General features: G+C 42.7%; 1 long non-coding RNA gene across 2 annotated transcripts in view; it reads left to right on the top strand.

Moving 5' to 3' along the window:
• LOC140735481 (uncharacterized) overlaps nucleotides 1-20,053 on the top strand; it is a 34,320-nt gene that overhangs the window by 1,522 nt on the left and 12,745 nt on the right. Inside the window, exons 2-4 of one of the 2 annotated variants that reach the window (XR_012100754.1) lie at nucleotides 1,880-2,064; nucleotides 5,882-6,032; nucleotides 10,094-11,794. This is a non-coding gene — a long non-coding RNA (uncharacterized lncRNA). Of the gene's footprint in view, nucleotides 1-1,879; nucleotides 2,065-5,881; nucleotides 6,033-10,093; nucleotides 11,795-20,053 lie in introns of those variants that run through there. The other variant, XR_012100755.1, reaches the window with a different exon arrangement.

Raw genomic sequence — 20,053 nt, 5'->3', positions numbered from 1 at the left:
GAGAGTGGTTGGTGCGTGGAATGCACTGCCTGAGTCAGTGGTGGAGACAGATACACTAGTGAAATTTAAGAGACTACTAGACAGGTATATGGAGGAATTTAAGGTGAGGAGTTATATGGGAGGCAGGGTTTGAGGGTCGGCACAACATTGTGGGCCGAAGGGCCTATTCTATGTTCACATTCCAACAGCATGCAGTTAGGGTTAATGAGTTGTGGGCATGCTTTGTTGGTGCTGGAAGTGTGGTGACACCTGCAGCATGCTCAGTACCATCCTCACTGTTTTGATTTGGCACAGACAACGCATTTCACTGTTTGTTTCGATGTACACGTGACAAATAGAGCTAATCTTTAAATATCTGCACGGTAGTTTATTGTTTATGCAAGAAGTTCTTTAGACTGAGAATAGTTCAAGAGCTAAGCAAGCACTTAATTAAATGTGATCCAGCTGTGAGAGTGGCAATCTGACCTGGAGCTCCCACAGGATGCACCACTGGGCACCTCAGAGGTCTCGCCAGGAGAGCGGTAGACTGCCCTGGAGCTCCTGTGCCCTATTCCAATCGTCCAACAGAGAGACTGGGTGTATATGGTGGGAGGGTGGGGGAGCTGGAGTTGTACAAGTTGATCTGCAAGCTGGAAAACGTGCAGTTGACTGTACACTCTCTATCAGTACATAGCACAGTTCAAACAGTAATGAAGTGTGGAAATCTGAAAAATAGAAGATGCTGGAAAACAGTCAGCAAGTCAAGCAGCAACCATTGGTGGAGAATCATAGTCATTGTCTGAAGTTATTGACCTTGCGTGAGAAGTGTAAGGTTAGAGAATGAATAGGTTAAAAAACAAGATCTTATGCTTTCCCGGCTTATATGATGAATAAGCTCTTCTCTAGCTTCCATCTGTGTACAGGTATCGATTTTAACCAACGTTTCAATGACAAACTCTACCATCTTCATCAGGGATGATGCCTGGCCATGTCTAGTGAGGTAATATTTATACCCCCATTGTCTGTCCTTCCTAATTGGTTAGTCCTCATCCAATCAGGTTTCTGCTGTCCCACCTTGTTTACAATCAAATTCAAATTCTTACTTATAGCGAGACCTTCATCTTTATTAAAATTCTTTTCCTCTAGTTTTGTTTCAACGGCTGCCTTCTCCAGGCGGTCACAAAGCCATTGGTGTGGCCCAGTAGTTTTGAGCTGTTGAAGTCAATCCTATGGGATTGTGTCTGGGACAGCAGAAACACGATTGGTTGAGGACTAACCAATCAGAAGGGACAGACTACGGGGGTATAAATACGACTGGAGTAGACATGCCCAGACATTATCCCTGATGAAGATGGCAGAGTTTGTCATCAAAATGTTGGGTAAAATCAATACCTGTACCTGGCTGGAAGCCTGAGAAGAGTTTATATATTCATTGAATAGGTTTTAAATAAACTGCATCGTCAGTGTTAGGTGCAGGTGTGGAGAGGAACATTTAAATATCTGCCTTCAGTAGGTTAGTTTTCAGGACCTGTCCATCCTGGTGCTTGACAACTGATCTAAGCTGAAGTTCATACAGTGAAACCTCCACAAATATTCCAAAAAAGCAGCGGTGACCTGAATGGGAAATGAAATAGAAAAGCCATATAAAGCATTTATGACAACATGCATGAACATACAAACAGACACTTCAGCTTAAATTATATCTTCCAGTCTATTTCAGAATGTTTCAAACACCATTTCTGGTGTTTCTGTATATTGGCTTTCATAAGGTTGGAAACATAGTGACTAGTTAGCACATACGGCAAGGTGATAATGACTGGGTAATTGCATTTAAAGGTGAAGTTTGAAATATAAATATTCAGTGGGTCACCATGAATATCTTGTCTTTGCTTCTTCGGAGATGTCTTGTGGAGCTTTATAAATGGCGGGAGGGTCGTGGTAACAGATGGGATCTTGAGCACAAAGAGATTCTGCAGATGCTGGAAACCTTGAGCAACACACACAAAATGCTGGAGGACCTCAGCAAGCATCTACGGAGAGGAATAAACAGCGGTGCCAGTGAGTTCAAGCAATCATTTATTCGAGGTGAGTGCTAAAATTATGTGTTAGATGTACGTCGAAACATCAAACCATTGAGTGAAACGTGTCGTCTGCATAAATGACCAAAGTAGCATGCCAACCCTATCCCGTGTGTCTTTGGGATGTGAGAGGAAACGGGAACCCCAGGTGATTACAGGAAGAATGTATAAACTCCTTACAGGCAGCGGGAAGTGAACCCCGATCTTATAGCCGGCTAACCGTGCCACCTACCATGCTAAGAGAACATTGCATACTTGGAGATGGTAACTTTGGAATAAGATGTTCAATAGCACAAGTTTAATTGTCATTCGACCATACATGAATACCCATGAATACAGCCAAAGAAAACAGCATTTCTGTGGGTTCAAAGTGCAACATAGCAGCAACAGTCACACACAGCACAAAGCACATGTAGCACATATACGACAGCAAGCACATGTAAGGTAAAGTATTTGTAAAATACATTCACACAAAAACATCTAGTCCAAGATCCTGAGTCCATGAATGTGGCAGAAATCTTCAGTTGAACACAATACGGCCTGTCTTCTGCCGATTGAACACTAGGGGCAGCACTGACTTCAGCTTGGATCCTGCGCCACACCAGCACTGGTGGCGCACACTGACTCTGACCGACAGTTTGCTCTATCAGGTAGATGTAAAAGGTTTTAAAGCAGAACAGGGGAGTTATCTATAATAGCTTGGTCACCAGCACTTGACACTGTGCACTAACTGGGTGCTGCTTTACTACCTTTCTAAAACATCGTGGCATGTCCTGAGAGGGAGTTGAAAGGTGCAGGTCTTTCTTTGAAGATTTAAGATTGTTTATTGTCATTCTTCCGTACTCAAGTGCAAAGCAGAGTGAAATGATTGTTACTCCATATTTGATGCAGTATAAAAAAACACAATAAGCAGAAAGAACACAATAAATATAAACTGCATAAGATTAGCTTATATACATAAATTAGGTGTATGTTCATAAAGTGCCAGGTACAGGTGTATCTGTACATAAGGTGATTCTGGTAGGCAATGATAAAGTAGTGGTGGTGGGGTGGGTCAATAATGGACATGGTGGGTGGGTTAATGATGAACGAGATGGGTTAATGATGGATGAGATGGGTTAATGATGGACATGGTGGGTTAATGATGGACGTGGTGGGTTGATGATTGATGTGGTCGGTGAGTTAATGATGGACGTGGTGGGTTGATGATTGATGTGGTCGGTGGGTTAATGATGGACGTGGTGGGTTGATGATGGACGTGGTGGGTTGATGATTGATGTGGTCGGTGGGTTAATGATGGACGTGGTGGGTTGATGATGGACGTTGTGGGTTGATGATGGACGTGGTGGGTGGATTAATGATGGTCGTGGTGGGTTGATGGTTGATGTGGTCGGTGGGTTAATGATGGACGTGGTGGGTGGGTTGATGATGGACGTGGTGGGTTGATGATGGACGTGGTGGGTTGATGATGGACATGGTGGGTGGATTAATGATGGTCGTGGTGGGTTGATGATTGATGTGGTCGGTGGGTTAATGATGGACGTGGTGGGTGGGTTGATGATGGTCGTGGTGGGTTGATGATTGATGTGGTCGGTGGGTTAATGATGGTCGTGGTGGGTGGGTTGATGATGGTCGTGGTGGGTGGGTTGATGATGGTCGTGGTGGGTTGATGATTGATGTGGTCGGTGGGTTAATGATGGTCGTGGTGGGTGGGTTGATGATGGACGTGGTGGGTGGGTTGATGATGGTCGTGGTGGGTGGGTTGATGATGGTCGTGGTGGGTGGGTTGATGATGGACGTGGTGGGTGGGTTGATGATGGTCGTGGTGGGTGGGTTGATGATGGTCGTGGTGGGTGGGTTGACGATGGACGTGGTGGGTGGGTTGACGATGGTCGTGGTGGGTGGGTTGACGATGGACGTGGTGGGTGGGTTGACGATGGACGTGGTCGGTGGGTTGACGATGGACGTGGTCGGTGGGTTGACGATGGATGTGGTGGGTGGGTTGACGATGGACGTGGTGGGTTGATGATTGATGTGGTCGGTGGGTTAATGATGGACGTGGTGGGTTGATGATGGATGTGGTGGGTGGGTTGATGATGGACGTGGTGGGTTGATGATGGACGTGGTCGGTGGGTTGACGATGGACGTGGTGGGTTGATGATTGATGTGGTGGGTGGGTTAGTGATGGACGTGGTGGGTTGATGATGGACATGGTGGGTGGGTTGATGATGGACGTGGTCGGTGGGTTGATGATGGACGTGGTGAGTGGGTTGATGATGGACGTGGTGAGTGGGTTGATGATGGACATGGTGGGTGGATTAATGATGGTCGTGGTGGGTGGGTTGATGATGGACGTGGTGGGTTGATGATTGATGTGGTCGGTGGGTTGATGATGGACATTGTGGGTGGGTTAATGATGGTCGTGGTGGGTGGGTTGATGATGGACGTGGTGGGTTGATGATTGATGTGGTGGGTGGGTTAATGATGGATGTGGTGGGTTGATGATGGACGTGGTGGGTGGGTTGATGATGGACATGGTGGGTGGGTTGATGGACGTGGTGGGTGGGTTGATGATGGACGTGGTGGGTTGATGATTGATGTGGTGGGTGGGTTAATGATGGACGTGGTGGGTGGGTCGATGATGGACGTGGTGGGTGGGTTAATGATGGACGTGGTGGGTGGGTTGATGATGGACGTGGTGGGTGGGTTGATGATGGACGTGGTGGGTTGATGATTGATGTGGTGGGTGGGTTAATGATGGACGTGGTGGGTTGATGATGGACGTGGTGGGTGGGTTAATGATGGACGTGGTGGGTGGGTTGATGATGGACGTGGTGGGTGGGTTAATGATGGACGTGGTGGGTGGGTTAATGATGGACGTGGTGGGTTGATGATGGACGTGGTCGGTGGGTTGACGATGGACGTGGTGGGTGGGTTAATGATGACTTGGAAGAAGTAACTTTTTTGAGTCTGGTGTTTCAGACATGGATGCTGCGTATTCATCAGAGACTGTAATATAGAATGAGAGTGCAGCATTTCTTTGTTTGAAATGTGCTGCTTAATGTCAAAGATTTATACTTGGGCTACACAACCATCACTTTTATTGAAGACTGATACCCTGTTGTCACTTCCAGTTTATCTTGAATCTACATTGAACTCTGAGTGGTGTTTAACTCACAGTGAGACAAGTGAACAGCGTGAGGTATCAACAAAGAGAGCAGCTGTTAGGAAGTTTGCCTTTGTACAGTCTGTTATGAAGATACTTGCGCAGCCAATTCAAATGGCAACTACTGCGAGGGAAGGTTGAAGTGATTGACAATATCTGTGTCACTACAAACTTCTCTTCAGTTTTCAGCCAGACTCAGTATTCCATAGCAGTGAAGTCACAAATTCTGAAATAATGGGAATCTGATTCAGGTTACTGATTTGTTTCCAAAACCTGCCAAATTCCCTGATTTCTAACTGTGGATGATTTCTCTGTGGAAGCCCAGAGCCAACAAGGATCATTAAAGCACTCAACTGTTACAGTCAAGCACACCCATGGGCTGTTTGCTCTCCAGGTGGAATATAAGCACGGTTTAGAAAAAGGGAAAATTATCCTGGCAAGTGGATGTAAACAAAAACAGATGATCTATTATCATTTGCTGTTTCTGAGGCCCATTTGTGTGAAAATTGACTTCCACTCGTGCATTGATCACAGTGAATGTGTTTCAAAGGTACTTCAGTGGCCAGAAAAGCATTAGGAAATTGGCATTACAAACAGTATACAGTATGTGCCTAGTTTCCTTCGCAATGACATTCGTGATTTATTTTGCTATTAACAGTTTTATTCCAGGATTAAATGAAGTGTGTTTGCTGCAGCCATTAATCTGACATCAAGCTGGTCTGAGAAGCCTAAGTACAAAGTTCAGATGCAAAGGTCAGAACAGCTACCGAGCAGCCCAAAGTTATAAACTTCAACAAAACATTTTCAAGGTAAATAACCCCTGAAACCTTGAATATTTATAGCATGAACTCCTTCCCCTCATCTAATCTCTCACTCTTGATCTGATTTGTCAATTGTCTAGTTTTATGAGCTAGGTGGAAACTTGTTCTCACAGAACAAGGCTGTTGAAATGTTGGAGTGTAAGTTTGGTTTGGGCTTCTAACTGGGGAGTGAGGAGAGGGAAGGGGGATTTAGGGGTAAAGATAGAGTGAACATGTGCCTTGTCCACAACTTGAAACTTTCAGGCAAGTATTTTGTGAAGTGGATGTGATAAACAATTAATACTGCCCCTTTCTGGGAGGAGGACAATGAATAAGAAGATATGTAAGAGGCAAGAAAACAGGATTCATGTTGAACATTCTTTGGGATAGGAATGGAAATTTTCTTTAATTTTAACAATGTCCACAAGGTGACATTTACAATTAATATTTTTTAATTTGCATGTGTTACATACACGCAATGGTTTAAATAAACCAGCAGCAATAGACCACGCCTGCAGTCTGGTTTTGATGCTAAAAACCACTATTTATTAGTAACTATTTAACATAGTAACTTAAACCAGGTAAAACACAAGTTTGCAGAGTTATGCATATATATGCGTAAGCATAATTCCCAAACTCGTTTAAGCTCAGGTGGCAAGGTTTAAAGTCTTACGATGGTACTGTAAGAAAGTTCAGTTCAATGCATGGAGTTGGTGAGGGGGCAGGGTGAAAGAGAGAGGTATCTGTAAGCCAAGGTGAAATCCACAATAGGAGAAGAACGAATAAACAGGTGTCGTTGGTCTTCCGTCGTCAGACTCCGAATCCACTCTTGAGTTAGTCAAACGTAGCTTATCACTAAGGTACCGTCTTCAAGGGAAAACTACCACCCAGGCAAGGGTAAACACACCAGTAGCCTCCACAGGGTCAGCCCTTCTACACACCGTGATAGCTACTGATCGATCCTCAACCCACTTGTGGGCACTCGAAAATTCCATCCAATGACTCTTCTGTTACTGGTGTCCTTCCATGGTCAATTCCAGCTGTGACTCTGACTGTGTGCCAAAAGTGTCCTTGTATAAGTCCAAAGACGCTGTGAGCCTATGTAAACATCAACTGTCCATCATATAGCTCCACCCTCTCCATAGCAACCTAGAAGCAGGTAGCAGTACTGTAGTCTCTCTCTCTCTCTCTCTCTCTCTCTCTCTCTCTCTCTCTCTCTCTCTCTCCCTCCCTCTCTCCCTCTCTCCCTCTCTCCCTCTCTCCCTCTCTCCCTCTCTCCCTCTCTCCCTCCCTCTCTCCCTCTCTCCCTCTCTCTCTCCCTCTCTCCCTCCTCCTCTTCCTCTTCCTCTTCCTCCTCCTCCTCCCCCCCTTTAAAGGCACAGTCCATATCCATCACACCACATCATTATTAGACTAAATACTAGCCCTCTCAGACATATAAGGACCCATCACTAATGCTTTCCCCAAGGATCTCTATTGGCGAACAGTCCTGATGTGACTAAACTGAATGCCTTGGGATTGAAGACCCTTTCTTTGGATCATTCGTCATGTGGTGCCATTGAATGATAGGTCATTGACCTAAAAGGTTAGCCCTGCTGCCCGCCCTATGAATGCTGACTGATCAGTTGAGTCTTTCCATGGGCTTCAATGAATATGTTCTCAACTGTGATGCCAATGGATGGGACTAAATTTGGTAGACCATCCTCCGTATCCCCCAAACAGGAAAATGGATTGCAGTGTATTCTCAACCCTTCTGGGATTTTGATGGAGGCAGTATGCTCTCTTGGTGCTTCCTGTTGATTCCTACGCTGGCAGTGCTAACAGGTCTGTAGAAAACTGCATGCTCCACCCCTGGTTAATATGTGAGCTGCCAGCCTACACTACTTGAAGAGGGCATTTTGGAGAAAGAGAAGATAAATGGCGGTGTAGAAGAAAGCAGGTCAGCCCTTGGAACTGAAGGCCTTGGTAGAGGATAGGGAAAGCTGGAGAGGGGAAGTTGGCACTGTGAACAATGAGGCTTTCACCAGTCATCGCCAAAGGACAGTGGGAAGAGATAGTAGTGGGGACCAGTGCTGGGTATAAACCAGAAGTTCTGGATGCAGTGTTGGAAGAAATTTACTGACTTTGAAGGCAGGGTAAGAATTGTTCCAGGTTACCTACAAGTGCGATTACCGCTGAATTTGTTTCTGATCTCAGACTGTGCCAAGCGCACCACACACAAATGAACCACCTACTGTAATGTTGCAAACATCCCCAGCTGCAAATGAAAGCTCCCAGATGACTATAATTGTGGTTACTGTGATATCCACTTTGATTGCCGTTATGGCTGCAGTACCTGGCAGGTCTTTAGTCAGGCCAGATTACACATACGTTGTTGCTTTGTGCTGAGGAGAGCAGCTCCTTCTGGGGCCACTTATCCCACTTTAGAGCAGAAAGGCCCATTGGTGGCCTGCCGAGCCAAACTTTGAAGCCATAGAGTACTTATGTTTGCTGGGCGTGCCTTGTAAACTTAATTTAGGATTGAACAGCTGACAGTAATGCCATCTCTGTTAATAACAAAATGTCACAGTAAGTGTTAAATCTAGAAATCTTACACAAATTGAAAAATATTTTTCAATCAAGTTTAACAATATTTTTTTAAAAAGGCTACAGAAAATCTCATTATTTACAGTATGTACTGTATGCTTCAACTTAGGAAATGTTTTAATCAAGAATTAAAAAAAATTGGTCGTCAGTGTGTCCTTAAAGCTGGCTGAGTAAAAATGGAATTTAACTGGGATGTGATGTGTTTCTGTCTCATTGGCTCCGCCATGTGGTTGGGATAAGCATTACACACACCAGCAGAATTGCCACACAAGTACATATAAGGTTTAAATATGTACTCCCATCAATTCATGTTGGTCTGATGAGAGCAGGTCGTAATACTCCCATTTAAATTTAGTCATCTACGAGCCAGATGTTTTATATCACAGCCTTTCTTGAATATCTAGATCTGATTGCTTTCAAATGGGGCAAAGCAGCAAAAAAGCACCTAAATACACTTAGGAATGAATAGTTTTGGATTTAGAACAGATTCTATAGTTGAGGAACTAACTTTAGCCCACTTGCCGCACTGACAAAGACCCCTGGAGACGAGAGTGAGAATGGAAGGAAGGAGGTGAGTAGGGCCAAGTGTGGGGGAGTTGTTATTGTGAATCAAGCGATTTGCAAGACAGACTATACCATGAATTACACTGAAACAGTACTTAAATGTTTTGTGGGGTAAAACATTTTCCTTACAGATGCTGCTTGATTTGCTGAGTGTTTCTAGCATTTACTTTCTGTATTTCAGATTTTCAGCACATGCAGTTCATTTGACTTTTCAGAAAACATGTTTTAATGTTTATTACTTAATTATTTAGGGACCATATCTCACCCACAGCTTATAACTTCTGTTGTCATAAAATATGAGACCTACGAATCCTGTGACCCCACCCCCTATAACAATTGTCTAGCACCTGCAAGGATTGCTATCCCTCTTGACCAGTCTTGGATTTGCAGACTGATGTTCAGGGCACTCATGTTAGGAATCCTGGTTTCATCCCTGCTTAGTATGGAGCCACCAATGCACAGCACTTCAAAAGATTGCGGAGGATTGTAGGTTCAGCTAGTCCCATCAGAGCCACAGCCCTTCCCAACACTGAGGACATCTTCAAGAGGCGGAGTCTCAAGAAAGCGTCATCTATCAATGAAGACCCCTAACAACTAAAACATGTCCTGGTCACCTTAATATGATTGATATTGTAACATGAATACCCACCCTCAACATTTTGAGAATAACTTCTTCCCCTCTGCCATCTGATTTCTTAATGGTCCATGCTCCCTTGAGCACTACCTCATATTTTATCTTGTGCAATATTTATTTAATTTTGTCTTGCACTGTACTAACACTGCAAAACAACACATTTCATGACATGATAATAAACCCAATTCTTATCTCAATATGTTAAATTTCGGTCTCTGTGTATTCCTGACACTCGCCAGTTATCGGTACCTGTTTTACTGCCCTGCACTATTTGTTCTTCCTCCAGAAATTTCACTCCAGAGATTGAAGCCTACCAGTAACTTCTTGAACAGTTTCCTCCTTTCAACCAAGGAGATAAATGTCCCAGTCAACAAACATCAGTGTGACTTTGGTCCAGGCAAGTTCACATTTCTGAGTCACAGAACAGGCCGAGTCTTAACTGAATTTACACAAGTTCTGCATGAGATCAGTTCCACTCTTCTGCACTCTCCCCTTAACCCTGTAAGTTCTTTCCCCTCATATATTTATCCAGTTCCTGTTCGAACATCACTTTCATTGCTAAACCCATTTCCTGGCATTTTCTGAAGTAAATTTGCCTCCATTCCTGAGCATCTTTGATTATGAAGCTAGAATGTATAATGTAATCCACTTCTTATTCAGTTCTTAATTTTGATTTAAAGTTCCATAAGGTCTGGAGACCTTTTATTGAGTACTTTCATAACCTTCCTCTTGACTAAGGTTTTTTTTCGGTCCCTTGCTTTCAGCTCCTTTTTTTTTTGTTGGTAGTAGGCATTCATATCTTCTGTTGCTAAGTGTATTTACAGTTCTGGGGATTTGATTGTCCTGATTTATATTCTCTATATTGTGTTGTGGTAGGTCTGGAGTTTTTGTTTGTTGCGGGGCTTGGGGAGGATACTAATTTTACATGTCTTCAATTTGGGTGCTTTCTCAATTATCTTTCTTTGTATCATATTATTATTGTATGTTTATTTTTGCATTGTATTAATGTTCATTTTGATCTGGGTTTTTTTATCTGTAGCTATGTTGAAAATGTATAAAAAAACCCTAATAAAAATAAATAAATAAATAATGTGATCCACTTCTTCCTTAAAGGAAGTAGAGTTATGGCCCTCGATTATCATCAAGTCAATGGTCCCACTGTAACATTCCTCTAAAATTAAGGTAAGTATAATCAAATCATGGAACAGCTTCACAGAATCAATACACTGACTTGTCACATTGGCCCGTGGCTTGTTATTGTTTTGATATAGTTGAGCCTTAAACAAATTTGACTTCACTGACTTCTAATTTAAAAAGAAAATGGAAAAACGGTCCTGAGTTAAACCAAAAATTCTCAACATTTCAAATGTTCCTTAAATTTATAATCTTGTTTTGGTTTTCCCAACAATGGAAATGTCTTCTGCATCAATCCCATTGAACAGCTATGTAACTTTAAGAAACACTATCAGATTATCTTACTGCAATGCTTTGGAAATACCAGGTCTGATATCAGTCTGGATACACCTAGGTGAGAGACTTGAGTGGAGGCTGTGTACAAGAAGAGCCAGAGTCTCTTCTAATTCCTGAGGAGACTGAGGTCCCTTGGAGTATGCAGGCCTCTCCTTCATATGTTCTACCAGCCTGTTGTTGTCAGTACTATCTTCTATGCAATGGCATCAACATGGGTGATGCCAACCGGCTCAGTAAACTGATTAGAAAGGCTGGCTCTGTTATAGGAGTCAAACTGGACATATTGGAAGCTGTGGTAGAACAAAGGACCCTCTGGAAAATCCTGGCAATTCTGGACAATGTTTCTCACCCTCCAGATGCCACCTTGGCTGAACAGTGGATCACTTTTAGTAATAGGCTAAGACAATTGTGCTGCTCTACAGAGCACTATATGAGGTCATTCCTATCTTTGGCCATTAGGCTCTATAATGAGTCAAACTATACCTGGGGAAGTGATGACCCCCTCCTGTTAGACGGTTTGAGGTAATTTATTTTTTATTCTTTCTTACTTCTCTTCTAATATTTGTATACCTGTGCACTTGTAATGTTACTGTGACACTGTAATTTCCTTTGGGATCAATAAAGTATCTATCATTATCATCAATCTTGTGGATATTTTTGACACTTTCATAGCACCTCCATGCTTTAATATGACGTAGTGACCAGAGGAATAAAACAAATAGTGATAATTTTGTCTTTACATTTTCCATTTAGTTCTACAAATAGAGAAATAAATTGTTTCTGCGTCTTTATAGATGCTATGCAGTTTATGAAGTGCATCTGCACTGGTTAAAATGATTCATGTTGACAAATGCTGCGTGCACCACAAGGTGGTGCCCTTGAGCAAATTAACACAACTTTGATTCAAATCCAATCCGATTCATAGAGGATACAGCACAGAAACAGGCTATTCAGATCAAATGGGCCATGGCAATTTAATGCTCCACCTGAGTTTCCTTTCATCTAATTCATTCTATTAGCTTATTACTGTATATGCTTTTCTCCATCTGGTGTCCCTAACATAATGCTATAATCACGGCCACTCCTTTCATGAATTCTCAACACTCTCACATTGGGAAGAATTCTATTGAGTTCCCTAACAGCTATGGTATTAAAGCTATTAAAAGAAGATTTTTATTTCTCTGGTAATCAGGTAATATGGTATCATAGTAAAATAGAAACTCAGTTGCCTCACTGTCGTGTCTCCACACTGAGCCATTGAAACCAAGGAAGCCCCAGGTACCATGGCCTCAATGAGTTGAGATAGAACAGGAATGATTTAAGATAATTTACTTGGTTGGTTTGACTAGAAACTGTTCTAATAGTAGCTGCCAGTTGGTGTTGAATGTGCTTCAGCTTTCTTACTCTGTCTGGTGAGTGACTCCAGTCTCTACTACTGGGGAGTTGACTGCTTTCATTACTGAACAGCCTGGCCTTAATTTTATGGTCATGTTCCACAGGTCTGCATTTTTCTGTAAGGTAACTTTAATTTCTCATTATCTGCATATCAATTAAAAAAAATTGTTTTAAGCAATTCATCAGATCAAACTTCAAGGGAATAAACCCGTCGTCACAGCATTGACCATAGAAAGGAGCCAAGATGAGTGATGGGATATTGAACATAAAGACCCAATGAGCGAACTGTTCTTTCATGTCACTGTTCTAGGAATAAGAGTGTGGGAAAGCAGAGCGTCAGGCTGATAATGTGACCCAATGTTGAAGATGATGTGTTTAGAGTCGTAGAAAAATACTGCACAAAGCAGGCCCTTCAACCCATCTAGCCAGTACCGAACCATTTCTTACCATATAGAAGGCCATTCAGCACATTGTCTATGCCAACACCTAGTACCATTCCCGACTTACTTCCCTTGGCCCATTTTCTCACAGATTCCACCACTTCCCCTTATTTGTCTGCCAATCAACTACATTAGGGGTAATTCAGAAACTGGCTGATTAAGCTACCAGTACATCTCCGGGATGCGGGAGAATGTGAAAAGTCCATGTGAGCAACACCTGAGAGAGTAGGATCCAACCGTGGTACCTGGATCTGCATGGCACCACCACCTCTTGGCCTGTCTTTCCTGGAAGAGGATGATGATGTACCCTCTTTTCAGACGCACCTTGTACTGGTTCTGATGTATTGAGGAGCCGACTGGCTCACTTTACAGGGCAGTTAACAATGGATTGGGATTACGTTTCCCTACAGCTCACGTAGCTTCAGAGACCTGGAAAAACTTTGATGAAGTCAGATTTTCTTTGCGACAATCTCGCAACTCTGTGATAAAATCACAAACAAGAGGAAATCTGCAGATGCTGGAAATTCAAGCAACACACGCACAAAATGCTGGAGGAACTCAGCAGGCCGGGCAGCATCCATGGAAAGAAGTACAGCCGATGTTTCGGGCTGAAACCCTCCGGCAGGACTGGAGAAAAAAAAGCTGAGGAGTAGATTGAAAAGGTGGGAGGAGGGGAGAGAGAAACACAAGGTGACAGGTGAAACCAGAAGTGGGGGGGGGGGGATGAAGTAAAGAGCTGGGAAGTTGATTGGTGGAAGAGACAGAAGGCTGTGGAAGAAAGTAAAGGGGGGAGGAACACCAGAGGGAGGCAATAGACGGGCAATGAGATAAGGTGAGAGAGGGAAAAGGGGATGGGAAATGGTGAAGGAGAGGGGGTTGGGGGTCATTCCTGGAAGTTTGAGAAATCGATGTTCATGCCATCAGGTTGGAGGTTACCTAAAAGGAATATAAGGTGTTGTTCCTTCAACCAAAGTGTGGCCTCATCACAACAGTGGAGAAGGCCATGGATGGACATGGCCATTCAGAATTGGAATGGGTGGCCATTGGGAGATCCCAATTCTTCTGTCAGACGGAGTGTAGATGCTCAGCAAAGTGGCCTCCCCATTTACGTCGGACCTCACCAATATACAGGAGGCCACACTAGGAGCACCAAGCACAGCAAATAACCCCAACAGACTTACAGGTGAAGTGTCACCTCGCCTGGAAGGACTGTTTTGGGCCCAGAATAGCAGTGAGGGAGGAAGTGTAGGGTCAGGTGTAGCACTTGTTCTGCTTGCAAGGATAAGTGCCAAGAGGGAGATCAGTGGGGAGGGATGAATGGATAAGGGAGTTGTGTAGGCAGTGATCCCTGCGGAAAGTAGAAAGTGGAGTGGAGGGGGGGGGGGGTGGAAGATGAGCTTGCTGGTGGAATTTCATTGGAGGTGGTACAAGTTTCAGAGAATTATGTGCTGGACGCGGAGGTTTGTGGGTTGGTAGCTGAGGACAAGGGGAACCCTATCCCTGGTAGGGTGGTGGGAGGATGGAGTAAGAGCAGACGTGCGTGAAATGGAAGAGATAAGTTATTATTCATTTAGTATTTGAAAAACAGCTGACAAAAAAACTATGAACAAATGTTGAACTTTGCAATCCATTCAATAGTTTCAGTGTACTTCAGTGCAGGACATCTTTTCGCCAATGCACATATGTGACCTCAGATTCAGAGAAAGCAGGTGTATTTTTAATCGTCCGTTCATAAGTCTATTGGTTTTATCAAAATGCTACCTTGAGATACAATAAGACCACCCAGAATGAACAGCAACAGTGGATGTGGTCATAGATGACCTTGAAAAGTCCTTCTCCTTGATAGCCAAGGTCTAACACAATCTTTGGGTGCACCCTGTCCTGCCACCAGAAATGGCGACACAGAGGCACAGGAGAGAGGAGTAGCTCCAGAAAACATCCACAATTATTTCAGACCCGATTAAGAACTAATGATACAAAGTTAAATTAGGATAGGGGAGCATTCTTCTTGCCATTCTTTACAAGATAATAAACCAGCAAATTTCCATGTTGAGAAACGCAGAAAGAAGCATTGTGAGTAATAAGGGTGAAGAATATATTCTAGATAGAAGATTTCAAATCCCAGAGCCAGAAATGGCATCAGAAGAGATCAATTTGACCTAGCCATTTGTCATAGCTTCAGATGGTGAGAAAATATGAGGGTTAAATCAGCTTGTATTGTCCTCAGCAATCTTCCTGTTGCAAGTGCCTATTATGACAATATTTTTAAGTACAACCACTGATTGGACGTTGTGGAGAGATACACCTTTCTTTCACACCAGGATACCTTCCGTTGTAAGCAGGAGAGATAGAAGATACCCTGGCAGCTCATTACCAGACATCCATGATGCAACGTAGGGCATCAACAGGATCGGGATCTCACCGTTTACTATGCCTCTGAATCTGGCACATGTTCCTTGTTCCATGTTATCACACATTTATTAAACCAAATGACCGACCATAATTCTCAGCGGACTACTGAAGAGCGTAGTTGCAGCTGGTATACTGACTAAAGATGTGCCATCTGGTGAAGGTGCAGCACAGGGTTTTGCATGTGCCAACTCCAAACAGAACTAAACAAACTCAACCAAAGGGTCAGACCAAAACTATCTATTCCTGCCAATCGTTGTTGAGAAACCTGGTGGCCGATTTAGTAGTTATTGGCTTGGTGAAGGTTCCAAGAAAGTTCCGATCAGAAAGATGGCAGAAGTCCAAAGGCAAAGCTAAGGCATTTGTAGCCGGCTCCTGCTTGAACTGCCAAGTGGACAATGGTGTTTAATTCACTCCCACAGCAGAGCGCATCAGACACCACAATGTCTATGGGACCAGGCACCTTGCTGTGGTGCAGCAGAAGCATTCTGGAACTAGCTGCCCCCTAGCCAAGCTATTCCAGTGCAGGTACAGCCCTGGCAATTATCCAACCTCGTGAAAAGTTGGAGACAGATGCTGAGCCAACTCAACGACTGTTCATTAGAACTGAGCAAAGTTAGAAATTGAACTTGTCTTAAATTGCAGAAAAAAGGTGGAGAGAGCTAAGAGAATGTTTCATTAGAATTGGTGTCCAAGGGAGATCAAGTAACACTAGCTGAGGTGGTACTGGCTGAGAGAGGTGATGAAACTTTTTTTTAACAAGAACTGATCTATCTAGAGACCTGTGAGTGGGAGGAGATGAATAAGAGAGAGAGAGAGAGAGAATAAAAGCAAAAAAGAAAAACTGTAAAATATTGAATTGGAAAACAAGATAATACAGACTTTGGAAATCTGAAATAAACATAGCAATCAAAGAGGTGAATTTCAGAGCTGATGTGAGAGTAATTGCTCTTGACACGAAGGCAGCCATTGACTGTACGGTTGATTAAACCAAAGTAAATTAGAAACAAAAGATAACACTCCACTGGTTGGAATCAAACTTCATTTGAAGATTATGATTGAGGTTACAAACAAGATTTTCCGGAGCAGAAATGGCTAACATAAGGGGGCATAATTTTAAGGTGATTGGAGGAGAGTACTGGGTGGATTTCAGAGGTAGGATTTTTTCACAGAGTGGTGTGTGAGTGGAACATCCAGCCAGAGATGGGGGTGGAGGCAGATACTTCAGGTAATTAAAAAAATTCTTAGATAGGAACACGGATGACAGAAAAATGGAGGGCTATGTAGGAGGGTTAGATTGATCTTAGAGTAGGTTAAAAGGTCGGCACAACATTGTGGGTCAAAAGGACGAAGAGCCTGTATTGTGCTGTAATGATCTATGTTCTAAGATGTTGGAGGAACTCAACAAGTCAGGCAGCATCTATGGAGGTAAGTTTTCCTCAATGGAAACTGCTGGCTTTGCTAAGTTCCACTTTATTCTCATTTGTTGCTTCAGTTTCTAGTATTTGCCTTCTCAAGTGTATCCAATGAGACTGAGGCTGCTAGACATCAACTACTTTATCTCTAAAGACATTGCTACAGGCCAGTGTTTTTGCACAACTCTGCTTCCGTCACAAGGTCAGAAGTGGAAGTGCTCACTGATTATCATATAGTGTTCAGTTACACTTGTTGGTCATTGGCTCATGTATCCTGCAGTGAGTGGCTCATCTACTGACTCTCCAAAGTAGTCCTAAGTTTGAGAGTGATTGCGAATACTCTACACTTGGTTGCATGTGCGATTCCAACAACATGCAAAGGGGTTGACCATCCAGAACAAACCATAGAACTAGCATTCATCCACTCCTAAAGCCTTTTTCCACTAGCAATTCACTGTGGCTCTAACAAAGCCCCATACCCATCCTTCAGCCTTTATTGACAAGGACAAGAGCAGCAGTTCAAAACAGCAGCTGTTTAAAGGGTATTTAAGAGACTTTACAATGGGTAGTCAAAACTGCCCAATGCATCACCAGCATCAGCCTACCCACATCAAGGATATATGTACAGAATGGTATAGAAGAAAAGGGCCAACAATATCATGAAGGATCTCACCCACCCTGTTCATGGACTGTTTGTCCCATTCCCATCAGGGAGGAGGCTACATAGCATCCACACCAGGACCACTAGATTCAAAAACAGTGACTTTCCCCAAGCAGTAGGACTGATCAACGCTTCCACCTACTAACCCACTCCACCACTACCCCTCCACCATGACTCTTTTATAATTTCCTATCAGAGTTACCCTATGTAGAGACTCCTGCGCCTAGTGCCTCTTTGTATATAGATCTCAATCTTTGCATATAGATATCTTATGTATTTATATTTATTGTGTTATTTATCTTAGTGTGTTTTTTATATGCTGCATCAGATCCGGAGTAACAATTATTTTGTTCTCCTTTACACTTGTGTACTGGAAATGACATTGAGCAATCTTGAATGTTGATCTTTATATTTAGGACGTGCAATAAATACTGCTGGCAATATTTCTATCCCATAAACAAAAGAATAAATACAAGGCTGTTTGATGTATAGCTTTGTTATCTCCTGTGTAAACATCTAGTAGTCAGTGATGAAGAGATTGTTTTTCACTGTGGCTGCAGCAAGGTGATGGAAATGTAAGTCACCTTTCCATTTGTAAAGGTGATAGCCGCTGCTGTTGTGGGTGGTTTGGGAGTGATCCCAAGATCTTCAATTCAGTCCTTGTTCATGATGTCACAGCTATTGAGCTTTCTCACAATTGGTTGCAGACATACTTTTGGGCAACAGTGGCATTTCCATTTCCATCAGCTCTGTGGGGCTTCAGTTGGTTTTGCTTGTGCATATTTGAAGATCGAGTAGAGTAGCTTCTTTCCTGATGTTGGGAGGATGAAGACAACTAGCGGTCATGATAGCTAAGCTGCACTGAGATTTCCCCTGAATACAACCACAAGAGTTTCTACAGGTGCTGGAAATCCAGCGTAACACACACAGGTCAGTTAGCATCCATAGAGAAGAATCAACAGTTGACTTTTTGGGCCAAGACCAAGTCCTTTGTGTATGTTTCATTTTGTGTGCTTTTCCCCTGAATATTTCCATAACACTGATGTATCTGTTGATAAGTTTTACATGTGAGTTCTTACATCAGGTTAAGGAGCACCTGATTGTGGGACAAGAGTTGGTGTAAATTTTCAGAGTGTTTGGACAACATTTCCCCACATGGTTTCTGCTGGTACTTTTACGCCTGAAAGATGCTAACATCTGAGTATCTTAGTTAATCTGAGCCCAGATACTTGAGTCCGAAATCCTGTGTGAAGGAAACACCACAGAATCTCATATGGATCTGATAGCCTAGGTGTTCTTAGAATGGAATGTGAAGATTAATGTTTTAGCTGCATTGAATTTCAAGTGTTGTATCTAGACAATGTACTCCAGCATTTGGAGGTCTCCATTGTGTGTCTGTTCTACTACCTTAGGGAGTTGGATGAATTTGTGCCATGTGGTTGCTGGAATGTTACTGGTGTAGAGATTGAAAAGGAGTGGTGGTTGGACTCTGTTACTCACCATTTATTAATATCAATCATTTATACCTTTTGATGTAATTTGATACTTGTGCCTTGAAGATCTGGATTAGATTAACAAAATGCCAACAGAGTATTCAAATTTCATTTCTCTAAATGTATTAGTCCAGTGACATTGCCCCTACACAACCACACTGACCTCTTAGCATGGGTGCCCAGGAATTTAAACTTGATTCTTTTTGGAAAAGAATATGAAACACACAAGTGACACGCCTTTCCAAATATGATCAAGAGGCCAGAATTGGAAGGTGCAGACACTGATGCTTTTTGGTGGACTGAAGTAGGTTATAGATATGGGAAGGAGGTAATGGAGGAATTTGAAAACAAGAATGCAAATTGAACTTGAGATATTGCTTATACATGCAAATGAAGATGTAAGCAGTTGAGTTTTGGATGACCACACTGTTATAAAGGTACTAATCCCAACTGTTTGAACACCATTTTTTGCTTATAATGATCTGTTACACTCATCTGTAAATGCAGTTGGATCCCAAGTTTAACGTCTTCTATGAAAGATAATATGAAGTTCAACATGCTGCTTTGGAATCGTGGGCCAGACCTCATCCAGAATGGGGCCAAATGCTTCCCTTTCTGACAGGCAGATCAATGACAACGAGATAATTGGGCTGATCATTGATTATGGATTCTCAATTAACCACATAAATCAAACCTGAAAGTTGTGATAAGTTTCTATCCAAGGACATGTAATTATCCAAAGCACAACTCTTAGTAAATGCTTCATATGGAATTAGACAATCAGTTAGTATTTAGTCAGTTTTTGGCAAAGCTTTTGAAAATAAATAGCCAGTTGTATTTTTTTTTTGCTATTTTGTACTTATCTATTTTCCTCTCTGGTGCATCTCATACCTTTCACAATGTTTTCAGTTACTTTTGTCTGGATTTTCGGTTGCATTTAAGCTTAAGTATACTATAAGATAA

The sequence above is a fragment of the Hemitrygon akajei genome, chromosome 11 (assembly GCF_048418815.1).
Source record: "Hemitrygon akajei chromosome 11, sHemAka1.3, whole genome shotgun sequence".
NCBI lineage: Eukaryota > Metazoa > Chordata > Chondrichthyes > Myliobatiformes > Dasyatidae > Hemitrygon > Hemitrygon akajei.
The sequence above is the reverse complement of the archived record's forward strand: the minus strand, read 5'-3'. Positions and strand labels throughout refer to the sequence as shown.